We start from the raw sequence: 8,415 nt of genomic DNA on the forward strand, positions 1-8,415 counted from the left end.
ATAATACTGCAGTTTAACCACGGATGTTTTACTGTTCAGTGAAAAAACCAAAAATATTGTTTATTTTGATGTATGCATTAGGAAAGTTATTTATTTCTCTCCTATTTTTATGGTTAGACCAAAAGTATAGCTGGATGTAGTTTCTCTAGTCAGACGGGGTGTTTCTTTTTGCAATAATGTTTGCAATTTTTTTTTATCTCAGATACATGATACTCCAACGACAACCGTATCAACCTTAATTCGTAAAATATGGTCTTCTATGTTAGTGACATGCTTATGGAAGGACAGTGGGAGAAAAAGGTTGTCTACACTTTCTACTTGGAACTTATACGAGACTTGCTTCACTTGTCTATGTATTTGTGCTTCTTTCTTGTGATTTTTATCGTAAGTAATTCATTCACCCCTGTTTTCTATTGGTGAAGTGTCATGCACATTCATATGCATAGATATGGATGTCAAGCGATGTGCATGGCATGAACTTTGTTATATTTGTATATATATATTTGTGTGTGTGTATGCGTGTAGGTTTTATATATGTATGTCTAACATGTTCTCACATGTATGTATAAACTAATGTATCATTTATTTCCAGTTATATGGTGTGGGTCTCCTAAAGTCTCAAAATAAGTTCAAACAGGTAGTTCAGCAACCATATATGCTGAATTGCGCTAATTGATACATTTAGTCAGTATTTGGATCAAATAATGTTTTAAACATGTACCGTTCTTAAAATTCCTACAGGCTGCACCCTGGGGCTAAACTATAATATTTCAATTGAATTTGGAATTAGTGAATGCATGTAAGGCTCTTTCATGGGCAACTAGTTGTTTAATGGGAAGCACAAAACTGAAAGTATCAAAATGTGGTGTTTATATGAAGTTTTGGTTGGATAATTAAGTTCATGTTTGTTTCTGACATAGCGCCTACCAATAATCTACAGGCTGATGGTCCATACAACTGTCATCTTGCATTTCATATAAGTTATACTATTGATTAAAGATGATGATGGTGGATGAGTTTGGGTTGGTACCTTTTTATGTTGCTCCTGGTAGCCAAATACCATCTTCTTGTTTATTTCAAGAAGGATCACTTTCTGCTATATAATGAGGATTTTGACATTGACTGGCACTCTTGATCATGACCAAAAGGTGTTCTCCAAATTCCAGAGTGTCTAGACTACTAGTGTTGATTTACTTGATCATACAATATGTTTCTATATGGAAAAGGCTAAAATAGATTCCATGTGGCATGGTATGCTTTCTATTCCTGTGCTTTTCATTGCCTTGGAGTTAATTGGTGGTTTTTGTCTGTTCTGTGAATGAATGTTGTCTTATTTTATATCATTAGTGACTTTTATTGATTTTTTCTGTCTTATTTTATTTCATTTGTCAACTTTTTTTGGCTTAGCATTATCCTTTTATGTCAATGTTTGTTTGGCATCCTTAGGAACTATGGTTTGACTTTGCATTTGATTCGGGAGCTCTATGAAACATTTCGTAACTTCAAGGTCCATGTTGCTGATTACATTCGTTATAGAAAGATTACTTCCAACATGAATGTTGGTTTTCCATATGCAACACCTGAAGAACTCAATGCGTGAGTACTTGATCCATCTTTTGCTATGTTGTTTTATTTCTAAATATTCTGTTGTAGTGGTGTGTTTAATAGTTTCTGTTTGGTGTGCAGAAGTGATGCAACCTGCATTATTTGTCATGAGGAGATGACTACAGCCAAGAAAATCATTTGTGGACATCTTTTTCATGTGCATTGCCTCCGTTCATGGTTAGAGCGACAACATAATTGTCCTACTTGTAAAGCCCTAGTTGTACCCCCTGAGAACGGGACAAGTACAGCTGGAGGGGAACATGGATCATGGTATGATTTTCATCAACAAGGTAATGGTGATATTTTATTTTCCATTATAAGAGCTAGTTGTTCTCAGTACTTGTTATTTGTATTGGGTTTCAGATCATTGTTGACAACTGTGGGCTTTGGTATTTAGACTTGAGATCATATTTCAAATATATTCACTTCATCCATTTTGAAAGAGATTATGTTTCAAATATATTTACTTCATCCATTTTGAAATTTAAACGCCATTCTATTCCACATGTTGTTTATTGTGAATTACTTGTAGGAGTGAAGTTCAGAAGCAATAATTCTAACATGCCTGTGCAGTTTTGTACTCCCCTTTTAATAGACAAAGGAAACCACTTAAGGCCTGGGATTAGCTTTGTTGTCCTAAGTAAACTTTCACTAGAATATTGATGCTTATCCAATTTTTCTACAAGTCATAAAGGAGTGTCAAAATGTTGATACCTGCATTACATATAATATCAGTTATTTACCTCCAAATTGTAAGTGCATGTGTTTTTGGAAATGGAGTTGATTGACATCTTTTTCTTTGCTTCCATCTAACTTTAATAAAACAAGGTTGTGTGAAATTATGCTCAGTTTAGGACTTGGAATAAGTAGTTTTATGAGATGAGTTTCTCTTATGCTAATATGAAGTGATTCCTAATATGAATGAGGATGTATATTCAAACTTGTTTCTGACTGAATATATTTTTTGAAAAAATAGAATTAAAACAAAAGGTGAGAGGATGCACTTCCAAGTTGACTTGATCCATTTAATAATACTGGCTAACCATTTGATTGGCCACATGGACTTGTGCAGCCAGTACATTCACACAGGGTTCAGTTGGTGCTGATGTAACAGATGATAATCCAATCTGGGCCAGACTCCAAGCTGCTGCTGCAGTTCCGCAGTATATGAAAAGTCTTATGTCTATCCTTTTGCAAGTACACTGGTGTGGCATGCAGTTTCTTGGCAGTTAAAATGTCTATTTCTCTGTGGATGGCATGTTCATGTTATCTATTCAATTTGTTGGCATTATAACTTATAGCTAAATGTGAGATCGATCACTGAGAGCCTGGTCCTCGGTGTGTAGAATTGCCTTTTCTGGCCGGGTGAAAATATTTGTACAGAGCAAGGAGGTGATGACTAAGATATATCTTTGCTTGGCACTTGGGATGTAGCCCATTTTCACTTTGTTGGTTGAATTGCCTACTTACAGAAAATAATATCTTTGATTGGCAATGCACCAAATTGACATCAATTACCAGTTCCAAAGTCTTCGACTTTTGTTTTTTAGATCTCTCCTTATACTGAATTGTTTACCAATATTTTTATGCACTCTTTGATAAATGTTGGTCCAGGAATGTTGGTGGTTTAGAATGATGAAGTGATCAAAGTGGCAATTAAAAAAAAAAAAACTTTGACATGCTATTTAAATACAACTTTGGTAGTGTCTCTGACATGCAATAGTGTTAAACTTTCCATATTGTTCGAGTCATTGTATAGGATTGCAACAAAGCAAGAATTTAACAGAGTAGTTCCTCTTACTTGCAGGTCCCATGCATATGCATTACTTTATCAGGTATATAAACCTTTTTCTGTATTTATAATACAAATTCTGGGTAGAACAAGCTTCCAGTTGACTTCCCCAATGTCAATAGTATTCATTTCCTGGTGAGCCTGCTTTATCTTTTTCTTCAGCTTCAGAACTGTGCTTTTGACCCTTTTCAGGCATCTGGTGCCACTATGAACTTTGGAGAGAGACTCAGTGGTGATTAAGTATACCAGCCTTTGAGTTGGAAGCTCAGAAGAAATTTCTTGAACACCAGATTGAGGTGTAGTGATTCCATGTACCATCATCTGGTATTATTGATTCGTTTTTTAAATTTACCAACTACATGTACTAATATTATTATCATCATCATCATTCTGGATCATAGAACATTATGAATGTACCCACATGATGCCACCTTGCTGAGCTTCTCTTATTAATATTCACTAGTTAATATGTAGTTATATACACCTGCACAGGTACATATATGGATTACTCTGTATTGCTACATGCATCATAGATCAGATACTTTTCTAGCTTTGCATTCCTTGCAATATTCCTTTGCACATACTCTTTGTTCTGTCTTGGATATAGTTCCCTTATGTTGCTCCCACATTTTGGGTTTTGGATATCAAGTTCAGATATATGTATAGATGTAGAGAAATGATCTTGAATTGCTGGTATCGAAGTTATGTGAATTGCAAAAAAGCTTCTAGGTGAGCACCTATGTTGGGTTCTCATGTTTGAAGATTAATAAGTTGAAAAGGAATAAACTGAAAGCAAAAAAAGCAATGGTCAAATCATAAGGTACTCTGCAGTAAGGAGCTCATTTGGAAGTTTGTTTTCAATTTTTATTACTTTTTCTATTTTTGTGGGAAAGGGGGTGGCTATGGTCAATCAAGGCCATTGGCAATGTTGGTTGTTATTCAAATGCTCTTCTTTAGGCATTTGTGAGTTTTTGATACGTTTTAGATAAGACACAATGATTTTTCTGTGTATTTTGTGTTTCGTTGGGGGTTTTATGAAGACTTGTGTGCTGGTTAGATTGTATTATATGTGGATTCTGGGTTAGCCAAATGACATGACATGGTTCTTAAGAGTGTCCAAATTTTGGCTAATATTTATTTCCCTTGGGAACGGAAATGTTGAAATATCTACATTCAGACGTTGATCATACCGCCTCGTAGTTGAAATATAATTGAATATGCTCCAACGACACATTCTTAGCCACAGGATTTTACAGTGATACATGTCTCGTCACCAACTAAATTGAGGTCTATGTATTGCGGATTATGTTTTCTAACAATGTAAACCACCATTTTCAAATTATTTATTAATTTATTTCTGAACATTTATACTTTAAAGAAGAGGATTACTTTCTTTGGTTCTAGGTTTTTATTCTTTTCCATTAAATTTCTTCAACAGGTCCTGCAAAGCCAGCTCCAACTTCCACAAAAATTGCTGAAACCAAAGGAAAGCATTGACATGGCCCCCAGTGCATCATCAACTGGCAAGGGAAAGGACATTGCTTCTTCATCTGTTCCAGATTCTGGTCATCATGGTGAGATGGAAGAAACTGATACATAGACCTTGCACTCTTTTAGAGAAGTGTATCAAAAGGAGAGAAAGGGCAGTGGATATAAAACAAACACCAAAACAGGAGTCATGTTTTTCTTTGAAAGCTGTTAGTCACCCTTTTACTTGAGGTGTGGTAAGACCACTCCAAGAGATGTTGTATTGGTGAGCTTTCCCACACATTACAGTCTTGCAAAAAACATTGCCCTTGTAAAATACCAACTTGTGTCAAATTTTCTAGCAGACTGGACTCAATATCAGATGTTCATGTGTAACCTTGATCAATCTTTTCTTCTTTTTTCCCCTTTTCCCCAACTCTACTTTTTAGTGTTCTTTTGTTTCTTAGTAGACATGATGGAATTCTGCGAAATTTGTGCCTTGCTTCTCCACTTCATATTCTGGTTGCATGCAGAGAACATGGGGTTAAAATCTCATAGGTTTGATCATTTGAGTATTTTGATTATGCTGATTATCCCAGATATCTCGCAGGTTTAATTTGGGTTAAAATCTTAACTCTCTATTAATAAAATTTTAAAATATACCCATTCACCCCTTTTGGGTGTTATGGTTTTTCATCTTTGAGCATATAGCAACAGCTAAGAGCATATTAGGTAAGCCTTACGCATGAGTATATACATCTAAACCCAGATTACGTTTTGTGTCCAGATCTTGTCAACCAAAAGGCAGTATAATCTTGGAAGGGTGCCAGTTAATTGTGCTAGGTTTGGTAAAGATCAACCCAAACTCCATACATTTGGAATCAGTTTGCTCCTAGCCAGAGCCCATTGTCACGTACTTAGGCTTTTCCTAAGTTTATGTGTGACACTTAGGCAAGTCAAGACATTTGACATTGCTACATTAGCCTTACCTACTCACTTAGCTAGTTAGGCTAAGTATGCACATGACTTGGAAGCTTAGAAGGCACACGTAGGCAACAATGCTCTTGGAAGCTCATTTGCTTGGTACCTTGGCCAAATGAGGCCCTCACCTATTTATAGGCACCTTTAAAACTCTTTAGAACCTTGGATGGTTATTTACAAATCAAGAATTCCCTAGAACATTCTAGATAAAGACTATGTACAAGCTTATGTACAAGTATTTACATGATATCTTTGGAACTCTCTAGAATGCCTTAGACATTTCCCATGTATTCCACCTTAGTGTAGAGATATGTGGACATCTCTAAGCTTCTTTAAAACCATCCACACTCCTCCACTAGTGGACGTCTCCAAGAGGTTCCAGAAGCTTCCTACCCCCTATATAAGCTCATGGAAAGGGTCATTTGGAGCATGGTGTGACATCATGTACCAAATAGCAATTCTATGCTTAAGCCCATCTTCAGTTAGTGTTAGATTATTCTACATTTAATGACATTTTTTAGTAGGACACAAACTTCAAGCATTAGGAATAAACCGAAATCAATGTCAAGCAAGAAGCAGAACTTGCGCGTCCAACAAACATAGCGTTTTTCCCTTTGCAAGGAAATAATAAACCTAATTGAGAATATACAAAGCTCGATGGGCCCCATATGAGATGTTACTGAATGGAAAATAACTACAATAAAATGTGAATTATATATCCATGAGAATTGAATCTTGCACAAGGTTTTGACATGATTAGGTAATAAGAATTAAAGGGAATCTAGGATTAGAGAAAGCACAAGAGGCACTCATCAGTGGTAAGACTTCCGATTTTGTATTTACCATATTATGTATATCATATTTGGTTAAGCAATCCTATCACAAGTTGACCCACATTTCTTTGATATTCGAGGGAAAGGGCGAGTAGTGACTAATACTTTTCACCAATAGAATCATTTAATATATCTTTTAACAAAAGCTCTTGGTAAATAATATTTTATATATTCTTATGAAATTAAAACAAAAAATGGGAAATCTTAGCACCTATTTAAAAATAGTTTTATGTTTTGAAGAAGAAAAAATAGAAAACATGTTTGACAATTAGAAAATAGAAAACATGGTGTTTTTCTAAAAATATATTTTAATTGTTTTTAGTTATTGTTCTAAGGTCAATTTAAAAAACAATGGGGTAAATACAAAGAATAATTGAAAATAAAGTCCTACATGTAATTTATTTTGAAAAAAATATTTGGAAATATAAAAGAGTAAGTTGAAAATATTTTAAGTTTCCAAACAAACTTTTGTTCTAGAAAGCATTAGAACTGTTTTTTAAAAATTATTTAAAAATAAATAAAATTTGAATAATAATTTTCAAAAATGTTCCCAAACAACTAATAGGATGGTTTCTATTACATAATCATTTTAAAGTTGCAATGACAAATAATGGAGAGTGAATAGATTCATTTGAAATATCTATGTAAATATCATTAGTGTTGAAAAAAAATCTCTATTTACAAGGGCATGCAATAACATAAAAGAAAAAAAAAAAATGTAGCCTACATAAGATTTATAGTGGTTTGTTCTTAATATGAGAGCTATGTACACTTTCCTCATGTAGGCTTTCCACTATGACAAAAAGGAAAATGTAGTGTGATCTCATGTCTTATAATAATAGCCTCTCAATTATTGTACCCCACATAGAAAAACAGTTTCACTAGTAATCCCTTATATACTGGAAAATTAGGATAAACAAATACACATATAGAATACTTATGATAGTCCTACTACTCAACACACATACAATGAATGTGCAATAATAAAGAGTCCATCTCATCCTTCATGGCTAGCTCTCACTCGATTGATTCATCAACTTGCATTGCTCCCTCATAACTTTTTGGTTCACTTCTATTAGTTAACAAAACATAGTATAATGAAAGATAATATCTTTATGAATGTATGATTATGACGACTCGCCCTTGTAGGCGCCATCCTTGCAAGATAGTGTCTCCTCTCTAGTCTAAAAATTGAGATGGAGATACTATCCTACGAAGGGAATTTAACTTATGATCTAATAAACTGTGTCAGAGTAGCACAAAGAAGCATATTCAAGGAACTATACAATCATTATTCTTTCGTGATACAAAGCTTTTAGTACACCAAAGTGAGGCTTAAGGGACCAAAACTTGTACATACCTAAGGAAATGGCTACATGCTAGTAGTTTATCCAAAAGAAGCAAAGAGAAAATGGCAACAATGGCTATATGCCTTGTTGTTCGTCTTTTGGAACTTGCTCAGTATCTAGTTCTACTAGGTCCTCATCTAAAAAATTTAAGGAACTACAAAGTGAGTATAGCTTAGTGAATGATCATATAATGCAGGTTTTAGGATGATCAGTCCAAGATAGAAAAAGAGTTTTATCATGCATGTAACACTCAACGTAGATAATATAACATAATAATCAAGTAAGCATGCAACATCGACAACCGGATGTATAATCAATCAAACACATGTATAATCCATGGCTACGATGCCACTCAACTCTTGGCACATCCCAATATCATGCAATATAA

The 8,415-nt window shown here is 34.5% G+C and overlaps 1 pseudogene; it reads left to right on the forward strand.

The window, feature by feature from the left end:
* Window positions 1-245: 245 nt before the first annotated feature.
* On the forward strand, window positions 246-4,997 carry LOC117915328 (annotated as a pseudogene).
* The last annotated feature ends 3,418 nt before the right edge of the window (window positions 4,998-8,415 follow it).

Source organism: Vitis riparia, chromosome 5 (genome assembly GCF_004353265.1).
Source record: "Vitis riparia cultivar Riparia Gloire de Montpellier isolate 1030 chromosome 5, EGFV_Vit.rip_1.0, whole genome shotgun sequence".
Classification (NCBI taxonomy): Eukaryota; Viridiplantae; Streptophyta; class Magnoliopsida; order Vitales; family Vitaceae; genus Vitis; species Vitis riparia.